The 20,000-nt window shown below is 51.3% G+C and overlaps 1 long non-coding RNA gene across 1 annotated transcript in view; it reads left to right on the top strand.

Annotated features, from left to right (window-relative positions):
* The first annotated feature begins 17,710 nt into the window (after positions 1-17,710).
* Positions 17,711-20,000, top strand: part of LOC148106630 (uncharacterized) — a 16,348-nt gene continuing 14,058 nt past the window's right edge. Inside the window, exon 1 of the long non-coding RNA XR_015723654.1 lies at positions 17,711-17,860. This is a non-coding gene — a long non-coding RNA (uncharacterized LOC148106630). The remainder of the gene's footprint in view (positions 17,861-20,000) is intronic.

Genomic DNA, 20,000 nt, shown 5'->3' with positions numbered 1-20,000 from the left:
CCTCGAGGCCATACAGATCTCATGCTCCTCAGTGGCTGTGGTCGTGTGTGTTGGATCGCGTGGCGCCCCCCCCCCCCCCCCCCCGAGAGCTACCGCCGCTTCATCTTCCTAGGCTCGTCCAGGAGTGAAATGAACAGCAGAGCGCTTTTCCCGACAGGCGGGCCCAAGCCGTTGACTGGGAAGGTTTCAAAGCCGTTCCCAGATGCTGCACATCTGGCCGGAAAGGAGGCAGGCTGTGAGGTTTGGGGTAGGGTGCTGCCTCTGTCCTTCCGCCATCCGTCACCGTCACTGTGGAAAGCTATTTGTCGTGGAGGTGTGGCTTGCCATAGACATCCTGCCAGGGGCCGTGGGGCTTTTCGAGCTTTTCATTATTATCATTTTTGGTGGTGGTGGTGGTGGTGGTGGTGGTGGTGGTGGTGGTGGTGGTGGTGGTGTGCTGCTGCTGCTGCTGCTGCTGCTGCTGCTGCTGCTGCTGCTGCTGCTGCTGCTGCTGGTTCACGTAAACTCTACACCCAACGTGGGGCTCGAACTCAGGACTCTGAGATCAAGAGTCAGCGCGCTCTACAGAGAGCCAGCCAGGTGCCCCTGAGCTTTTCGTAACCTACGGAGAGCACAGGTTTCGTGCCCCACCCCACCACCCCCCCATCCCCACCCCCGCCCCCCCACCCCCGCCTTACGTACCTGTGCACGGACTCGATTTGGCCATAGCCTCGCCTCGGGTGCCCTTCAATGTTTCCAAACGTCGGCACTGCCCACCCTTTCCCCCCCAACCCCCCCCCGCCCCTTCCCAGAAGAACTCACCTAGCTCGAGAGTTTCCGGGTTGCCTGGACACCTGAAATTGTGGGGAGAGTGGCGTTCCTGGAGAGGGGGCATGGAACACGGAAGCTCTGCCCCCAAGAGGACTGAAGGACGGAACCGGACTAGATCGGTTTCAAAGTCTTCCTTAGCATCCGTGCCGAATACATTCCGATGGCAGGGGCCTTCCCAACAGCTTTTGGTGTGCCCGACGCACAGAAGACCGTATCCTGCCGATCTTGTGACATGTCTGCAGAGAAAGAGTGTCGGCCTCTCGGAAAATAGAAGCCGTGAATGCAGACTGCAAGGTGGAAGAATTGGATTCCATGAAATAAGGGACCCTTTAGGGAAGACCGTGCCCATCTATCGGGGTTTTGTGGGTTTGCGTTTTGTCATCACTGATGTGAAAGCATCTTCTTAGCCATCGGGAGGGAAACCTCCACGAATTCGTACATTCACGTCACACGGGGTTTGTGGGATTCGGTGGATCTGAGATCCACCCGGAGAATTCTGGCTCCTTGCCACGGAGCTGGCTGCTCTGTGCCTTTAAAAAGGAATCCTGCCTTGAATTTGAATTCGGACGGGAACGTGATCGACAACCTTTTCATGCGGGGTTGGCCAATTAAATTTGCACTGTCTTACAAAGCAGAGATGGTGAAGGGTCATCCAAGTCCATTCTGGAAGTCAAGAGCTTTGGTATCAAGAGCCTGAAAAACGCATCTTCCCCTTCTTTTGGACGAATCCAATTCTAGGGGTCGATTCAAAGGAAATCATGTTTTAGACGCTAACACGTCAAGCTTACTTTTACAAAAATGTGCGTCGTGGCATAGGGTTTAGGAATCCCTCGTGGGAGACTGACAACCGTACCTCCCTTACCTCCTGGCACGTGTGCACCCTCACGCCATGTGCCTTCGATGCTCCTGCTATCTGGAGGTAGGCTCGATTGCTCTGTCCCCTGGTTTTGGACTCGGTCTTGGGACTTGTCTTGACCAAAAGAATAGACTAGAAGTGAAATTTTACTAGTTGCACAGCCACAGCTGAAGAGGTGGTCCGGAAGCGTTCTTGACCCTCTTGGCAGGCCGTCCCGAGACCTTCACGGAAGAGAGCCAGTCTAGCTGACTGGGCCATGAGAGGCATCGACAAGAGAGGCAACCCGGTGCTCGGCCAGCACCGACTGCAGACTTGGGAATGTGGCCAAGTTGCACCTTCAAACTCAGTTGACCCTCCAGCTGAAGGCCACTGCTGGAGTGAGCCCGGGGTACACCGGTAGAAACCACGTGGCCACCCAAGGCAAGCACCAGGAAATGATAAAGAGATGTTGTTTCAAGCCATTGCGGTGTTAGGGTGATACACCCTGAGGATCAGATCGCTGCACAGCAGCAATAGATACGGCGCGCGCACACGCGCGCGCGCACACACACACACACACACACACACCGCCCCCCACGCACCCCGAACAGAAGTTGGAATTCACCTGAATGTGAAGTACATGATGCTCTAGTCACATGAATGGTGAAGTACATGATGCTCTAGTCACATGATAGAATAGAACGCAGATAGGACGCATTAGGATTGCGTAGACGGTTTGGAGGCACGGGATCGTGCAATGTGTTGTGTTGTGTTGTGTTGTGTTGTGTTGTGTTGTGATACTTTGTGAAAAGCGGTATGAAATATTGGACGGACAATGGGCTCTCACTTAGGAGAAGACACCAAATCATTTCAAAGGCTATGGATGGGGAAACCAGTTCTTCGATCTTTTCACTTCTGTTTCTCCCCCTACTCTGTTCTTTAGGATGATACTTCGGCCTCCTCCCCTTTCTCCAAGCCAACGACCATACATGCTTTTTTAACACATCGGGTCCTAAACGGAAGCAGAACTTTGGCTACTGGTCTTGGGAACGATTATTTTATTTCCTAGATTTATACCGATCTGCCCAACTTTCGCCTCTCATGGCTCTTCTCTCTCTGCGGGACTAATGGGAGAACACGGGTCTTACGATGAAAGAAGCCCACTTGGGAGGGACTGTCACTTGTGGAAAATGAAATCCGGGCAAAGTAGTGAAAGCAGGATCGATAAAGAATATGTTACAGGTTAAAGATATTCCGGTTTGATTCCCCCCCCCCCCCCAAGCAAGCAAGCACTCACTTTTGATGCCATGGCTTTGTTCGTTCGTTCGTTCGTTCGTTCGTTCGTTCGTTCATTTTTTAAAAGATTTTATTTATTTATTTGAGAGAGAGAGAGAGAGAGAGAGAGAGAGAGAGAGAGAGCAGGAGAGCACAGCACGAGCTGGGTGAAGGGCAGAAGGAGAAGCAGGCTGTCCGCTGAGCAGGGAGCCCGATGCGGGGCTCAATCCCAGGATTCCGGGATCATGACCTGAGCCTAGGGCAGACACGCTCAACCGATTGAGCCACCCAGGCACCCCATCATTTATTCTTTGTTAAAGATTTTATGTTTGGGACGCCTGGGTGGCACAGCGGTTAAGGGTCTGCCTTCGGCTCAGGGTGGGATCCCGGTGTTGTGGGATCGAGCCCCACATCAGGCTCCTCCGCTATGAGCCTGCTTCTTCCTCTCCCACTCCCCCTGCTTGTGTTCCCTCTGTCGCTGGCTGTCTCTATCTCTGTCGAATAAATAAATAAAATCTTAAAAAAAAAAAAGATTTTATGTTTATGTAATCTCTACAACGAACGTGAGGCTCGAACTCACCACCTCGAGATCAAGAGTCACACGCTCTACCGACCAAGCCAGCCAGGCGCCCCGATGCCATGTTTTAAATCTCTTTGCTTGCTTGCCTGCCTGCCTGCCTACCTACCTACCTACCTACCTACCTACCTACCTACCTATCTCTACATCCAACTGAAACTTTAAATCCATGAGGTGGGAGCTTCAGCTATCTGGTTGTTGCTGTATCCCGAACATAGAAGGACGTTTGCCATAGAATAGCACTTTCAATAAATCATCTGTTAAGTGAATACTGATCAAAGAAATTGTCAACTTTTAACATTTGTGGGCCCTGCTCCCGGGCCTTCACATTTACCCAGGTCCAAATGACTCCACAAAACCTCAACACGTGGGCTCTATTTCCGCGCTGAGCACACATTGCATGTTTGCTTCAATTAAAAAAAAAAAAAAATCAAGGGGTGCCTGGCTGCTGGCTGGCTCCGTCCTCCGTCGGGACTCGGGATTGTGAGTTTGAGCCCTATGTTGGGTGTAGAGATTACATAAACATAAAATCTTTAAAAAAGTTTTTTCAATCAAGCCCTAAAAAGGAGGTTTCCAAACATAAAGATGAGAAAACAAAAGAAAACCTCCCTGGCTCCCATAAGATCAGAGTCACACAGCCTTGCACACACTAAAAACAGAAAATAAACTCCGTGACTTTCTGCAGTGTCCTTCATCAGGATGACATGTAACTCTTTATGGAACACACACACACACACACACACACACACACACACACACACACACACACACACATCAGTGAGATCATATGATAATTTTCTTTCTCTGATTGACTTATTCCACTTAGCATAATACCCTCTAGTTCCATCCATGTCATTGCAAATGGCAAGATTTCTTTCTTTTCTTTCTTTCTTTCTTTCTTTCTTTCTTTCTTTCTTTCTTTCTTTCTTTTTCTTTCTTTCTTTCTCTCTCTCTCTCTCTCTCTCTCTTTCTTTCTTTTTTAGGATGGCTGAGTAGTATTTCATGATAGATAGATGACAGATAGATAGATACATATAGCTAGATACAGATGTATAGCTAGATACAGATAGATATAGATAGATACAGATCTATAGCTATAGCTACCTATCTATCTCTCTATCCATCCTCCACATCTGCTTTATCCATTCATCTGTCAATGGACATCTGGGCTCTTTCCATAGTTTGGCTATTGTGGACATTGCTGCTATAAACGTTGGGGTGCAGGCACCCCTTCGGATCACTACATTTGTATTTTTGGGGTAAATACCCAGTACTGCAATTGCTGAGTCGTAGGGTAGCTCTAGTTTCAAATTTTTGAGGAACCTCCACACTGTTTTCCAGAGTGGCTGCCCCAGCCTGCATTCCCACCAACACTGTAAGAGAGTTTCCCTTTCTCCACATCCTCGCCAACATCTGTCCTTTCCTGACTTGTTAATTGTAGCCATTCTGACTGCTGTGAGGTGGTATCTCATTGTGGTGTTGATTTGTATTTCCTTGATGCTGGGTGACGTGGAGACTTTTTTCATGGGTCTGTTGGCCATTTGGACGTCGTCTTTGGAGAAATGTCTGCTCTTGTCTTCTGCCCATTTCTTGATTGGATAATTGGTTCTTTGGATGTTGAGTTTGATACATTCTATAGAGATCCCCCCCCCTTTTTTTTTAAGATTTTATTTATTTATTTATTTATTTATTTATTTATTTATTTATTTGACAGAGAGAGAAACAGCCAGCGAGAGAGGGAACACAAGCAGGGGGAGTGGGAGAGGAAGAAGCAGGCTCACAGTGGAGGAGCCCGATGTGGGGCTCGATCCCAGGACTCTGGGATCCCGCCCTGAGCCGAAGGCAGATGCTTAACGCTTAACGACTGAGCCACCCAGGCGCCCCTCTATAGACATACTTAATCTGATTTGTCATTTGCAAATATCTTCTCCCATTCTGTCTGTTGTCTTTTGGTTTTGTCAACTGTTTCCTTCGCTGGGCAAAAACTTGTTATCTTGATGAAGTCCCAATAGTTCATGTTTGCCTTTCTTTCCCTTGCCTGTGGAGATGTGTCTAGCAAGAAGTTGCTGCAGCCGAGGTCACAGAAGTTGCTGCCTGTGTTCTCCTCTAGGATTTGGAAGGATTCCTATCTCCCATTTAGGTCTTTCATCCATGTTGAGTCTGTTTTTTGTGTTTGGTGTCAGGAAATGGTCCAGTTTCATTCTTCTGCATGTGGCTGTCCAATTTTCCCCACACCATCTGTTGAAGAGCCTGTCTCCCGCCCCCCCCCCCATTGGATTTTCCCTGCTTTGTTGAAGATTAGTCGAGTATAGAGCTGAGGGTCCATCTCTGGGTTCTCTATTCTGTTCCATTGGTCTGTGTGTCTGTTTTTGTGTCAGTACCACACTGTCTTGATGATTACAGCTTTGTCATAGAGCTTGAGGTCCGGAATTGTGATGCCACCAGTTTTGGTTTTCTTTTTCAACATTCCTTTGGCTATTCAGGGTCTTTTCTGGTTCCATACAATATCCGTGTCCATTTTTGACTCTTGTGTCATTTACAGTTACCGTTCTGATGCTCTTGCAAAATATCGTTCAGCTTCAAGAAGATTCACAAAAAGGACTTTTGACAAATACAGGTTTCTGGTAACCTTCAGATCCTAAAATTAAACTATGAATTTCCAGAACATATGAAAAAGCTGCATTTAAACAGAACAAAAAGTAATAACATGGAACTGAATGAATTCAGGAAAACGATGACTGGGTTTTCTTGTTTGTTTTTTAAGAAAAAAAGATGAGCGTTTTTAATGACTCTGGTTCAAAACATTGTTGGTCCCCCTCCCCCAGTGTTTGCTCTTCCACGGTCAAGGAAACTTTTTCTCTTAAGATATCTACAGGGGCGCCTGGGTGGCTCAGTCAGTCGAGTGTCTGCCTTTGGCTCTGGTCCCGATCCCAGGGTCCTGGGATGGAGCCCCATGTCTTCTTCCGGCTCCCTGCTCAGCGGGAAGCCTGCATCTCCCTCTCCTACTCCCCCTGCTTGTGTTCCCCCTCTCACTGTCTCTCTCTCTCTCTGTCTCTCTCTGTCAAATAAATAAAACCTTTAAAAAAATGAAGGGAGAGAGAGAGAGAGAGAGAGAGAGAGAGAGAGAGAGAGAGAGAGTCGTGCTCTCTACCGACTGAGCCAGCCAGGTGCCCCTGGAAAGTCATCTTTCAGAGACACAAAGCATAGACTCAGATATGATGAGACAGCTTTAAGAAAGTCAGATCGATTTTATGGAGCCAATAAAGCCCCTTGGAAATGTTGGCCTGATACCTTACTTACAGTGTTCTCCTCAGTCTTACCAGGTGAGTAAAGAATGCCACCTCCTGACAGATGCAGGAACTTCAGGAAATTTGGAGGACCTCAAGATGAGAGAAATTGACCTCAACCTACAGGTCTTGCAGACAAATCCGATGGGAAATACTTGGCTTGGCTCTTGGCTTTAAAAAGGCAGTTAAAGGTTCAATCTAAAATTCCTTATAAAAAGCTACATCAAAGCAGATTTAAAAGAGGAAAGAAAGAAAGAAAGAAAGAAAGAAAGAAAGAAAGAAAGAAAGAAAGAAAAAGAAAGAACCTTATATATGATTTGGTCAATTGCTATTTTTGCTGTGCTTACGTAGATGATTAGGCCATGTTTGTTAAAAACTGGGCTTGTTTTACAAACAAATTAATCTTCATTTGGCTATCTTTGACAGGAATGAAGGTGACTTTAGGGAGAAAGACTGTATTTCAATAACACACTTTTGTAGGTGTTAGGTGCTAGTTCTGATGAATTATCTTTGAACATATGTTGTTTGCCTATAAACCTGGACTGGATCCTGAATCCTTCGGGTTTCCTTGAGTCTCTGACTATGACTGTTCAAACTAAGGTTTCCAACATTCTCCCATTCTCTTACCTTACAATCATTAAGAACTGAAAGTGCCCTTTTTCCTGAAGTGTGGCAAGTGAAAGCTGGTCAACTTGAAATAAATTTCAGGGAAATGGCAACAATAGCTCGTACATAGACAATCTTTGTGCCTGTTGCTCTATGGGCCACTCAAAATGAGACATTTGAACTACGCACCAGAAAAATTCGTCAGATTGCCCCTGCCCACCCTCACTCTATCTGAGGATGCTTCAAGCCTGACATCCTAGAGACCTTCTCACCGGTAGTACTCTGGACTTAGACACTGGGTTTATCCCTTGTTCCAACCATTAACCAGTGTTTTCCTTTGGTTTCCATAGAAATGCCTCTTATGAACTACCGGATTGCTTGCTGAATGAGGCCGAGTCTGTGATAGTTAACTCCGCTTGCGGCACCTCTATTAACTCCTGTTTGGAAATAAGAACCCATATAAATAGGGGCACCTGGCTGGCTCAGTCAGTAGAACATGCGACTCTTGATCTCGGGGTTGTGACTTCGAGCCCCACGTTGGGTGTAGAGATTACGTAATAAAGATATGTAAAGGAAAAAAAAAAAAAAAGGACCCATAGAGGTAAAACCAAACACTAAGCTACTTGGCTACAAGAAGCCCTTAACCACCACGACCTTTGCCCCCCCCCCCGCCCCCGTCCTGGGGGGGAGAGGCTCAGACTAATTTACCGGTCTGTACTCTCCGAGGCCCACGAGGCCCGCCGGATCAGATCAATCTGAGACAGAATGAGACAGTTGGGTCATGCTATGCTGTTACTATTCCATAGAGTATACTTGGGGATAAAATCAATGAAACCATGTAGAAAAATATCCAAGTTCTCAGATAAGGAACTATCTCTGAGACCCCCTCCAATAACACAAGGGACCAAAAGTTGCGACCTGCACTGTATCAGACCCTTCCATTCCAAAGCCTCTACTGCACCTTACTTCAGCTTGAGGCAGTGACAGAAGGCAGGCCTCTGTCCATGTTTCATAGAAATGGAATGAAGGACTGACACCCAGATGAGGTGAACTCTTCGGACATCCTCTTTCCCCTTTTTCCCCTTACCCTCCCTCCCTCCCTCCCTCCCTCCCTCCCTCCCTCCCTCCCTCCCTCCCTCCTTCCCTCCCTCCATCCCTCCCTTTCTTCCCAGAAGTTTGCAAGCTGCAGCCTAAGGGTTGGGGAAGTTTGGGAAAGCCATTCAGTGGAGAGAAGCCCCAGGCTCTGACTTTAACAGAAAGCTTTCTGCATTTGAATGATACGATTGAATGAGGCCCATTAGAATGGATCACCCTGACCCTCCCTTCAGCTGCTCCCCCATCCCCGCCCCCCCAACTGATGTTATCCGGTCGAATTGGGAACCATAGGCTGCGGGGAGGGTGGGGAGGGGGGGAAGCGGGGATTTGCTGTTCGTCCTAAGTGGTGAACTAGGCCCCTGGTCCAAGGAAAAAATCATGCACGGGTACAGATGAGTTGGTGTCTCAAGGCCAAGTGGTCAAAGTGCTGGCAAGATTTCTGTGGATGTGGGGAGATTTGTTCTGGGACCACCCTCCCATATGTGTCTCTGGCTGAGAAGAGGGCAGGGGAGCCCTGTAGGTGGGTGGGGGTGAGGGGGGGCGGGACCCAGATCTGGAGCTCAGACTGGATTATAGACGCCTCCTGCCCCGGTGGGGAGGTGGCTGAGGGCTGAGGGCTGAGAGCTGAGAGCTGAGAGCTGAGGGTGATGGGGCCTGCTCACGCTGATTCCTGCAACTCGGTTCCTTTTGGGAACCTTCTGTTGTTTCTGCCGAGGTGCCTGGGTGCTGCAATAACCAAAGCTAGACTCCTCTCCTTGCCTAGTTCTTAAAAGGTCTGATTCTCCTTTTTTCTTGGTAAAGGGACTGAGCTGCACCCTCCCATCCTGCAAGACCCCTTGTGCAAATACTTCCACTTGAAGGGTCCCTTCACCTTGTCCAGAAAATAAACAACACCCACCCACATCCACCCCATTGCCACAAACACCTAGCAAGCAAACAAAAAATCCAGCCGGTCTCCTTCTGCCTCGATGTACTTTAGAGAGTCACTCTCTTGGACACTCCTTAGGCTCAATTACATGCTGCTGTCTCCCTTTTTCTGGCACAATCCCATCCCTGGATGAGCCCCATAATATATTTGCACGACTACACTGCTCGTGTGAGCTGGAGACAGTATGCTGAAGTGACCGGATGGATGGTAGCACTGTAAATTTGAAATGACCTACACACCAAGTCATCCATAAACATGGTCCCTGGAAATCTTTGGCATTCACGTTCCTCTGATGAAATCATTGCTTTGGAACCCATCTTGTCCATGGTCTTCTAACGCTTACTCGCCCTCTGTTTGCCTGATATTTTGCCTGATTGTTTATGGAGAAATTAGATCTCATCTGGCAAGAGCTGAATCTGAATCCTCCGCTCACCCCAAGATGGAAAAGAATATGCACAAGCCCGCACCCCTCTTCTCTTTCTCCACTCTGTCAGAAGAAAATGTGGCCCTCCCTCCTCCTGTCCAAACCCAAACCCCAAACCCGAGATAAGCTTTAGATATAAAGGAAACCAGAGTACTGTTTTGAACTGTAGACACTTCTACAAAGCAGCAGCGGCGGCAGCAGCAAACACACACACACCCAACCCAACCCAACCCTCCCCCCCCGCCCCGCAGGTGCAAGGAGGGTACCTGACTCTCCCCCTTTTCTCCCCAGAAGCTTCCCCCACCCATCCCCCTGGAAGATGTCTTCCCTATGCCAGAAGGGAGGGGAGTGAGAGACATTCTTTTTTTAAAAGTTTTTAAAAAGATTTTATTTATTTGAGAGAGAGGGAGGGAGGGAGGGAGGGTGAGCGAGAGCCCACGCATGAGTAGGGGGGAAGGACAGAGGGAGAGGGAGAGGCAGACTCCCCGCTGAGCAAAGAGGCCAAGGCAGGGCTCAATCCCAGGATGCCGGGATTGAGAGATCTGACTTCAGCTGAAGGCAGCCACTTAACCTTAACAGACTGAGCCACCCAGGTGCCCCGTGAGTAACATTCTGATCTTCAAGGACAGGAAGTTCAGAATGAGAATGAGAATTCTGGACAAACAGATCTTGCTTTTTTGTTTGTTTTGTTTTGTTTTAAATCCTTAACGTTCCTATAGCCTCGCCACATTGTTGAGTTACCCTCCCACAGTCGCCTCTCCTTGTTCAACCCAATATACAAGCATTTAGGGTTTGCTCCTTCTCAGGATCTTCGTTTCCTCAGGAGGGCTTTGTCATGTGACACTTGTAGGAAACAAATTTGTATGCTCCTTTTCCTGGTCATCTGTCTCATGTCAATGTCATCCTCAGGGTCAGCCACAAACCCTACGAGGATGGAGGTAAAGGTCGTGCCTTGGTGACATCTTCCTTTCCAGCATCTTTGAATTCTACCTCCTTCATGACCTTGTTCCTTCAGTGTGCTGCCCTGCTCTCAGCTATCATCCAAAAAATGCCACAAATATGGGCGATGCCTTTCCAAGCTAAACACACTCTTACCGTACGACCCAGCAATCCCACTCCTTGGTATTTATCAACGGCCCAAATGAGTTGAAAACTGACGTCTGCACAGAAACCTGCACACAGACGTTCACGGTAGCTTCATTCATAACTGCCTGACCTTGGAGGCAACCAAGAAGTCCCTCAGGAGGTGAATGGATATGTAGGCTGGGGTACATCCAGGCCATGGAATGTTTTTCGGGGCCGTTGGAAAGAAATGAGCGAGCTATGGAACTATGGGTAGCTGTGGGGAGCCAGGTGGGGGAACCGTACATGTGTATTCCTGACTGAGAGAAGCCAATCTGAAATGGTGAACATAACTCACGGTTCCCACTAAATGTGACATTGTGGAGGAGACAGAACTGAAATCAGTAGGCTGGAGAGCAGAGTACAAACTGCAGCGGACAGCGTCATGGCCGGACAGGCGTTTAGAGAGGGTTTCTCCCCCTCTTTGACCAGGTTTTAGGTCAAAGGAGTGCAGCCAACATTGTAACCAAAGGAGGCATTGTGCTCCCATAAAAATCTCCAGGACAAGGACTGCAAGCAACAGGAGCAGCTATTGGATGAGGCTCTAAAGGAAAAGGGTGGAGAGACTCAACCAGTTGGCATGCAAGTTGGCGAGAAATTTCTTCTCCCAGAGTATGGAGGCATCGAAGTAGTTGTAGGTGACATGGATTGTGACATTCTCAGAAAAGATGTAGCCTGAAATAAATCATTATTGAAACGGCGTCATGTGAAACTACCCAGTCCACTGAAGTTGTGCAGTCCTGCATTACGTAAATAATTTCCGTGTCTCTTTTTTATAATAAACGAATGATATCCACACTAGTAATAAGAAAGATGGAGGGAGGGAGGGAGGGAGGGAGGGAGGGAAGAAAAAAAAAAAAAAAGATCTGTAGGCTGCCAGGGGTTTTGGCGGGGTTGGGGGTGTGTGGGGGGGATGATGAACAGGCAGAACACAGAGGATTTTTAAGGCTGTGGAACTACTGAGTGTACTACTATGATGGTAAGATACCTTTGTCAAAACCCATAGAATGGACAACACCAAGAGTGAACCCTAGCGTAAACTCTGGACTCTGAATGGGTGATGATGATGCCTCAGTGTAGATTCATCCATTGTAATCAACACACCGGCTCTGGCACAGATGGGGGAGTGGGAAGCTCTGAGGGAGCACACCTGCGCCTCTGCATGTTGGGTGGTGGGGCGGGGAGCAGTGAGCGGTGGCAGAGCAGGTGGCATATGGGTACCGTCCGTATTCGCCAGTCAGTTTTGCAGTGAACCCAAAATCGCTCTAAAGAAATAAATAAAGCCCCACTAGACAGACGGACAGATACGTACACACGTGTACACACACACACACACACACACACACGCATGAAGGGACAAACACAAGAACAGACAGACAAGCAGACCTGATGTGGAGCTGCCAAGCACGCGGTCAAGAAAGAATTCTTGAGATGTTTCTGGTGCAACCAGGTGCTTTTATTATAGCATGGGGACGGGATCTGTGGGCGGAAAGCCGCACTGGGACTGTGAGGCGTTAACTGGTGATACAGTTTCTAGTGAGTGGGGGTTAGGGCTAAGGTAAGTCTCTAAGGAATTTGTGTATACTGAGAGCAAGGTCTCCGAGACCTTGCAGGGCTAGCTCTTGTCAAGGTAAGGTCGGTCCCTACTGTTTTAGCAAAGCGGGAGTCATGAGGCCCTTTAGATGTGTGTCAGTGGGCCACAGGTTGATAGAGGGGTGTTAGCATATTCTGGGCGTCTGTGGTTATGAGAGTGAAGTGACACTGACTACAGCAAATCCTCATCGGTAAAACGTTAAAAAAAAAAAAATCCTTGAGAGAGTTGTAGGGCTGTTACACCCTGTATGTCTCAGGGATTTATCGGCGGGCTGCAAGTTGTAAGGAGACCTCATTGTCGCTTCATTTCTCTTGCCTTCGCTCTCCTCATCAAGTCCGACACCGACATTCCAGTTGGACAGTCTAGGCCCCGCGGTGGGGGGGGGGGGGGAGGGGCGGGGAAGGAGAGAGTCTCCTCTACCCTCTTGGGGGTCTCTGGCTGGGCCTAGGATGGCGACCGACACAAGAGATTCACGGGAGAAGGGCATACGACGGTTAGTGGGTGTTTACATGGACGGGGCAGGAGAGTAAAGACAAGGCATCAGCCAACTTGTGAAGAATGGAGAAGACAAAGGGGTTCGGGCAAGGGGCAGGCAGGTCGGTAGGCCGCGGTGAGAGACGTCCCCGGGAAGACAGGGGGTGGTCGAAGAGGGTTTATTGACGTGGATTGTTCAGACCCTAATTCTCCCGGTCCCCTCCCCTTGTCTCTGGTGATGAAGAATGTCTGTCTTCTTCCTGGTTCCAGGGCAGGTACCTTTCACACGGGAGTTCGACCTCTTGCTCTCACGAAGAAAAGAAGGGTCAGAATATCCTTCCTGCAGCTGCTGTGTCTCCAGTGAGTTGAATTCAAAGTAAGCCATGTACCGATGAGGCACCTTTCAGGGGTGACACGTTCTGGTTTCCTTGAGGGCAGTCTGGGTAAGTGGCTCATTGGTCCTTGTTCCTCGGGAATCTCTCATCCCCTCTGTGGTTCCCGACAGCTGGCGGTGTCTTGCTCCTGTCGTTCCTACCGTTCCTGACGGTCCTCCTCTGCAGCGGCAGTGTTCCTCAGCATGGGCTCCTTAGGCTGGGTGTTAAAATGTGAAGTGTCCCCCCCACCCCCACCCCCACCCCGCTGTCCCTAGTTCGACCCTGGGCCCTACAGAGTCTATTGTTGCTACGGTGTTTCTCTGTGTTTAATCGCCTCTGGGTGATCGCTTATGGACTTTCTGCTTATAAACCCCAGACTTCATGTCCATTCGGAATTAGAGATAAAACTGCCTAGCTGATTTTCTGACTCGGTAGCCTCGTGGACACGACCTATTCAAGGGGACCTAACCCTAATATCTTGGTCATCTTGGTCTTCTTCCTTGCCTTGGCCGTGCGCCAGACCTCCTATCTGAACGGATTGTACCGCTGTTCACCTGGTGACCCTGATCCAACCTCTGGGAGCGTTTCCTCATTTTGTTTCTCTCTGAGCCACAAGCCCCCCCCCCCAAATCCCCCAGGCCTCTGCGTGTCCTTTGTCACTTGGCCCTCTTGAGAGGGTGTTTCACAGAGCCTAGGTTTTTAATTTTGATGACTTCCCACCTCTCCGTGTCTTTTTCATGGATCATGCCTCTGGTGTCAAGTCTTAAACTCTCTTTGCCTGGCCCTAGTTCCTCAATTTTTCTCTTAGAGCTCCTCCCCCCCCCCCCCCCGGTGTGTTCCAGTTTTATGTTTCCCATGGCAGTGTGTGATCCATTTTGAGTTCACATTTGTGTGAGGGGTGAAGTGTGGCTGTTTAGGTCAAAGCTTGCTTGCTTGCTTTCCTTCTTTCTTTAATTTAAACACTTTTTGGGGGGGGGGGACAAGCGGGGAGGAGGGTGTGTGTGTGTGTGTGTGTGTGTGTGTGTGTGTGTGTGAGAGAGAGAGAGAGAGAGAGAGAGAGAGAGAGAGAGAGAGAGAGAGAAGCAGACTCCCTGGTGAGCAGGGAGCCCCCGATGGGGGGGCTTGATCCCAGGACCCTTCGATCATGACCTGAGCCGAAGGCAGACGCTTAACCGACTGAGCCACCCGGGCGCCCCAGCTTTCTTGTTCCTTTGTCTGCCTGCCTGCCTGCGTGCTTGGTCTGTGGATGTCTGATTACCGTCCTCTGATGTCACGGGGAGGTGGGCCATCTTTCCTCCTTCGAGTGGCCTTTGAGCATTTGTCAAACCTCTGTTGGGCTTGGGCGTATCTGTTTGGGTATCTGTTCCGTGATAGCTCTTTGTCTGGCAACCTCACAGGTCTCTGTCGTCGCGTCTAGAAATAAGCATTAAGCCAGGGGCGACTTTATTTCCGAGTTTTGTTTTGTTTTCACTTGTTTTGTTTGAAATCACCGTAGCGATTTTAATTCCTTTTGCCCATCCGCTTGTTTATGTAATCTCCACTCCCATCCAGTGTGGTGCTGGAACTCACAACCCCTGCAGATCAAGAGTCGCAGTCGCGTGGTCCTCCGACTGACCGAGCCAGCCTGGTGCCCTGAAATATGTGTACTTGCAAAACAAATGTCAAGACGGCACCCACAAACTTTTTACCGCGAAACCGCCTTTGGATCGCCGCACTCTTGAGTTGAGGAAATACCAGTAAAGAACGTAGGTAGTTTAGCCCACTAAGGAAGAATCAACTTTAAAGGAAAACCTTCTTTTCAAGTGTCTGATGTTTGGTCAGTTCTCTCAACTCAGTAGATGTCCAGCCTTCAGAGTTACGGTATTTGCTTGATTTCTCTCTTGTCCGCGTTTCCTCATTTACTTTCGCAGTGCTCAGGATGTATGGTGTACAGAGAACAGTTTTCATCCGTGTGTGTGTGTGTGTGTGTGTGTGTGTGTGTGTGTGTGTGTGTGTGTTCTGGTGGTGGCGGGGGGGGGGGGATGTTGTGACTGTGGGATCAGGGATTCACACAGGTAAGAAGAAGGCAAAGAGAAAGGCTTGGAAAGGAAACCATTAAAAGCCCATGTTCAAATGGTGAAGGTGAATGTAATAAGAGTTCCCTTTAATCAAAGGAAGTCTTGCTGGAGGTTGCTTCTGCCCTCTCCTCCCTGGATAGGAGGGTGAGGTTTTTTAAAGGTCCCTACGGGGCACAGAAAGCAGTAAAGCGCCATAGCACCTGGCTAGGATGCTGCTCTGCTGCCCTCTAATGTCGCATCCTCTGCTACTGTGGATGTTTTCCTCTGACTACTTCCTGTTTACAGGTGTTTATCTTTTTTTTTTCTTTCCATAATAAAGATTTTTATTTATTTGAGAAAGAGGGCGTGAGTGAGAGAGCACAAGCAGGGGGATCGGCAGAGGGAGGGAGAGAAGCAGACTCCCCACTGAGCAGGGAGCGTGATGGGGGGCTCTGTTCCAGGACCTTGGGACTATGACCCGAGCCAAAGGCAGCTGCCCAACCAACCGACTGCACCACCCAGGCGCCCCAAGACAGGTGTATGTCTTGGATGCTTAATGCTGCTCCGCGTCTGTGGTTTGTGTGTTTGTTTTTTAAAGCTTTCTAATTTTAAGTAATCTCTATGCCCATCCAGCGTGGTGCTGGAACTCACGACCCCTGCGGAAGAGTCACCCGGTCCTCCTCCGACAGAGCCAGTCAGGTGCCCTGAAATACGCGTACTTGAAAGACGAAAAAAGGAGGAAAAAAAAAAAAACAAACTTTTTTTCCTTTACACGCCAGAGGAAGTGCTACGCCTGGTTTTTCTTTTCTCCTTAATATCATGGAACATTTCATCATCAATTATTTACCTCTTCTCAAGCACCACCCACCCTCCCTTCCTCTCTTACCCCCCCCCCCCGCCCCCCCACCCTGTGTCCTAGTGTTGGAATGCGCGGATGTCCCGGAGCTGGATTTGTTTAGTGAATGGCTATTTTAACTCCCTTCCTCCCCATTCCGTGCCTCCTCCTCCCCCCCCGCCCCCCCCCCCACCGTGTGTTTCAGGGTTATGGTCACAGATGCTGAAACCGAGATATATGTGTGTGTGTGTGTATAATATATATTATATAATATTAAATATATCAAATATATTTAATAAATATATAATATATATTTATATATAATAAATATATTATTTATTTATATATTATATAAATAAAAATATAATAAATATATAATAAAATAAATATATAATATATTTAAACATATTAAATGTATTTAATAAAAATGTTAAATATAAATATATTAATATATAATATTATATATATATATATATATATTTAAATACTGATTGATTTATTTATTTGACAGGGAGAGAGAGACAGCCAGTGAGAGAGGGAGGGAACACAAGCAGGGGGAGTGGGAGAGGAAGAAGCAGGCTGCCATCGGAGGAGCCTGATGCGGGGCTCAATCCCAGAACGCCCGGATCATGCCCTGAGCCGAAGGCAGACGCTCAACGACTGAGCCACCCAGGCGGTTTCGGGGGAAACCGATATTCTTATCGCCACACCTGCCTTTGCACGGATGTTCCCCCATGCCTGTTTGTTGTCCTTGGATGTCATCGTGGTACACGCAGAGAGGGATTCAGTGTGCACCTTTCTGGGGGCGTGTGTCAATCACCCCCTTTCTGCCCTCCTGAGCTTTCTTCGTATGCTTGAGAGAGACTTCCTCCCCTTGAAATGATAGAAGAAAAATGGTTCAACCGTTGTTGTTCTAGGAGTACTCACACGGTCTCTGTTTTCCGTTCCCTGCCTGCCCCCCGAAATTTGTCTTAAGTCCTCCCAGAGGCCCAGGGCACCGCCCGTGTGCCGCTGTGGGAAGCCCGCGTAATGCCGGCCGGGCCTCTGGGGCCTGCCGGTGTCTGCGGGGAATTTTATTTTATTTTTTTAAGATTTTATTTATTTATTTCACAGAGAGAGAGAGAGAGAGAGAGAGAGAGAGAGAGACAGACAGACAGGCAGGCAGGCAGACAGGCAGACAGACAGCGAGAGAGGGAACACAAGCAGGGGGAGCGGGAGAGGGAGAAGTAGGCTTCCCGGTGAGCAGGGAGCCCGACGGGGAGCTGGAAACCAGGACCCTGGGATCGTGACCCGAGCTGAAGGCAGACGCTTAGCGACTGAGCCACCCACGCGCCCCCCTTTGGGGAATTTTCCGCCCACGTCCGCTTCCGGCGGGGGCGTGCGTGCGTGGGCGTGCGTGCGTGCGTGGGCGTGAGCGCATGCGTACGCGCGTGTCCCGTGGCCAGCCGGCTCCCTTTCCGGCTGGAGCGGCCCAGACACGTTTTCCCAGTCTGCCCTGGGGTGCTGCAGCCGTGCCGCGCTGGTCGGGGGCTCCCGAGGCTGACGCCCCGGGTCCGCGCGCCCCACACCCTCCGCCCGCCCCTCCGAGGTGGGGCCGGGACAAGATCGGGTGGCCGGGCGGCCGGCTGTGCGCCTTCACGGGCCCGCGATCTGGATCTGTCTCGGTGTCCTTTGCGCCGGTTGTCGGGCGCCACCTGGCGGCCGCTTTTATATAGCGTCACCCTGCCAGAGCGTCGCCGATGTCAGTAAGGGATGGCATTTGGCTGCGGTCCCCAAGCCGGAGTTCCAGGAAGCCGGTGACACTAGCGTGATTGTCCCGCTCTCTCTGGGGTGTCGGCGCGCGATCGGCTCGCGGGAGATTGAACCTCCAGGCTTGTGAGGGTGTGACGCCGCCACCACCTCGCTCCCTGAGAGGGGTGTGGGGGGTCGCCTGGACGGGTCGACCAGCACCCACCGGTGTCCCCTCCTCGGCCCGTGGGGGAATGGGAGCGGGTGTGTCCGGCGCCCGGACGCCATCCGGCCGGTGGCTCCGGTCGGTCGTCGGGCCTTCCGTGTCGCGCGGTTTTCTCCCGTGTCGCGCTCGAGCCTTGAGAGGAAGCCCGTGGATGGCGTGACGGGCCCGGCCACGGGGCACGCGTGGGGTTCCGGTCGTCTGACCCGATTTTCTTACCAAGCTTTCCGAGGCTCGCTGCGGAGGTGGGGACCGGAGGGGACCGGAACGGACCGGACCGGATCGGGTCGCGAGGGGAGGCACGGATATGGCGCCCCAGGGGCCCGGCCGCGATTCCCATTGCGGTCCGGCCGTCGGGGACGCCTCCGTGGTATCGCCCCCTCCCCCCCCAGTCCCAACTGGGAGTCGGGGACCGGCATGGGACCGGCATGGGACAGGCGTGGGGCCGTCCTGAGGGCCGGGGAGGAGGGCGTCCACAGGTGCCTCCGCAGGACTTTGGGGATTTTTCTAAGTCCTGACGTGGGGACGACAGGCGGACTGGGGGAGGGCCTACCCGGCCCGCTCCACCTCCCGCGAGTCCCCCGTCGGTCCCGGCTGCCGCCACGCTCCCGGGGTCGACCAGATGGCCCTGGGGGCTCCAGGGGCCGGGGCTGATGGAACGGTGCTTGGGGCCGGTGGCCTGGCTACGGTCCCAGGAGGTCCCGGTGACTTGTGTCTAGGCCCCGGCAGTCGGCGTGGTGATTTTGTCACCTGAAATGAGCACTTTTTGTTGCCAGGTAGGTGCTGACACGCTGTGCTTTGGCGACTGTCGCCTTAGAGATGGGGACCTCTGGGCGTGTGCGGGGCGGGGGGGACCTCTGGGCTTGACCATGGTGCCAAGCCCGGCTGTGCCCTCGCTTACTTGAGCCGTCCGCGTGGGCCTGTGCGCCGGCTCGGGTGCCTCCAGATGGTCCAGGCCGTGGTGCCGCCTCCGGTCTCCAGCACCCGAGGGCGGTGTGGGCAGGCGGCGTGGGTGCTTTACCCCGTGCGCTCCCCACTGCGGGCACCTGGCTGCGGTCGTGACAACCCTTGTCCCGCAAGGCTCCGTGCCACGTGTCAGGCGTCCTCCTTCCTTGGGTTGTCCGGCTGCTCTCGCCCTGGGGTCGAGGGGTGCTGGCGAGGCTGAAAGCAGGTCCCTCTGGTTGCTGTCCTCGCCGGGCTTTCCCCCCCTCGGGACCTCCCTGGGCACATTCTGCCGATCGATGTGGTGATCTCGCGCTCTCCCGGGCCGGGCCTAAGCCGCGTCAGACGAGGGACGGACATTCATGGCGAATGGGACCGCTCTTCTCGTTCTGCCCGCGGGCCCTTCGCGCTCCTCCTCCTCCTCCGCCTGCTGTGGCGGTGCGGGGAGGGCGCGGGGGGGGTGTGTGGACTCCGGCCCGACCCCGCCCTCCCACGTTCGGCCTCCCGGTGTCTGTGGGACCGGGGTCCTCTGACGCAGCGGACACTCTCGCTTGCCTTTCTTGGCTTCGTGTGGTGAGCGGCTCTCCCTGCCATGGGGAGGGCCGTCCCGACGCCGCGCTGCTCACCGCCTGGGCGTGCTGAGCGCGTTGCGCCTGGCCCTCCGTGGTGCCCCTGGAGCGCTCCAGGTTGTCTCAGGTGCCCGAGGCCGAGCGGTGGCGTCGTTTCCTGTTCCCAGCGACCCCCTCGGGTCACCGCTGTTGGTGGTGTAGTCCGAGGAGCGGGTGGTGGAGTCGGTAAGGGAGGACCACCTGCCCCCCCCATGGGGATGCGGGCG

This window comes from Ursus americanus, unplaced genomic scaffold (genome assembly GCF_024610735.1).
Source record: "Ursus americanus isolate L20-20 unplaced genomic scaffold, mUrsAme1.1.p SCAF_169, whole genome shotgun sequence".
NCBI classification, from domain to species: domain Eukaryota; kingdom Metazoa; phylum Chordata; class Mammalia; order Carnivora; family Ursidae; genus Ursus; species Ursus americanus.
The sequence above is the reverse complement of the archived record's forward strand: the minus strand, read 5'-3'. Positions and strand labels throughout refer to the sequence as shown.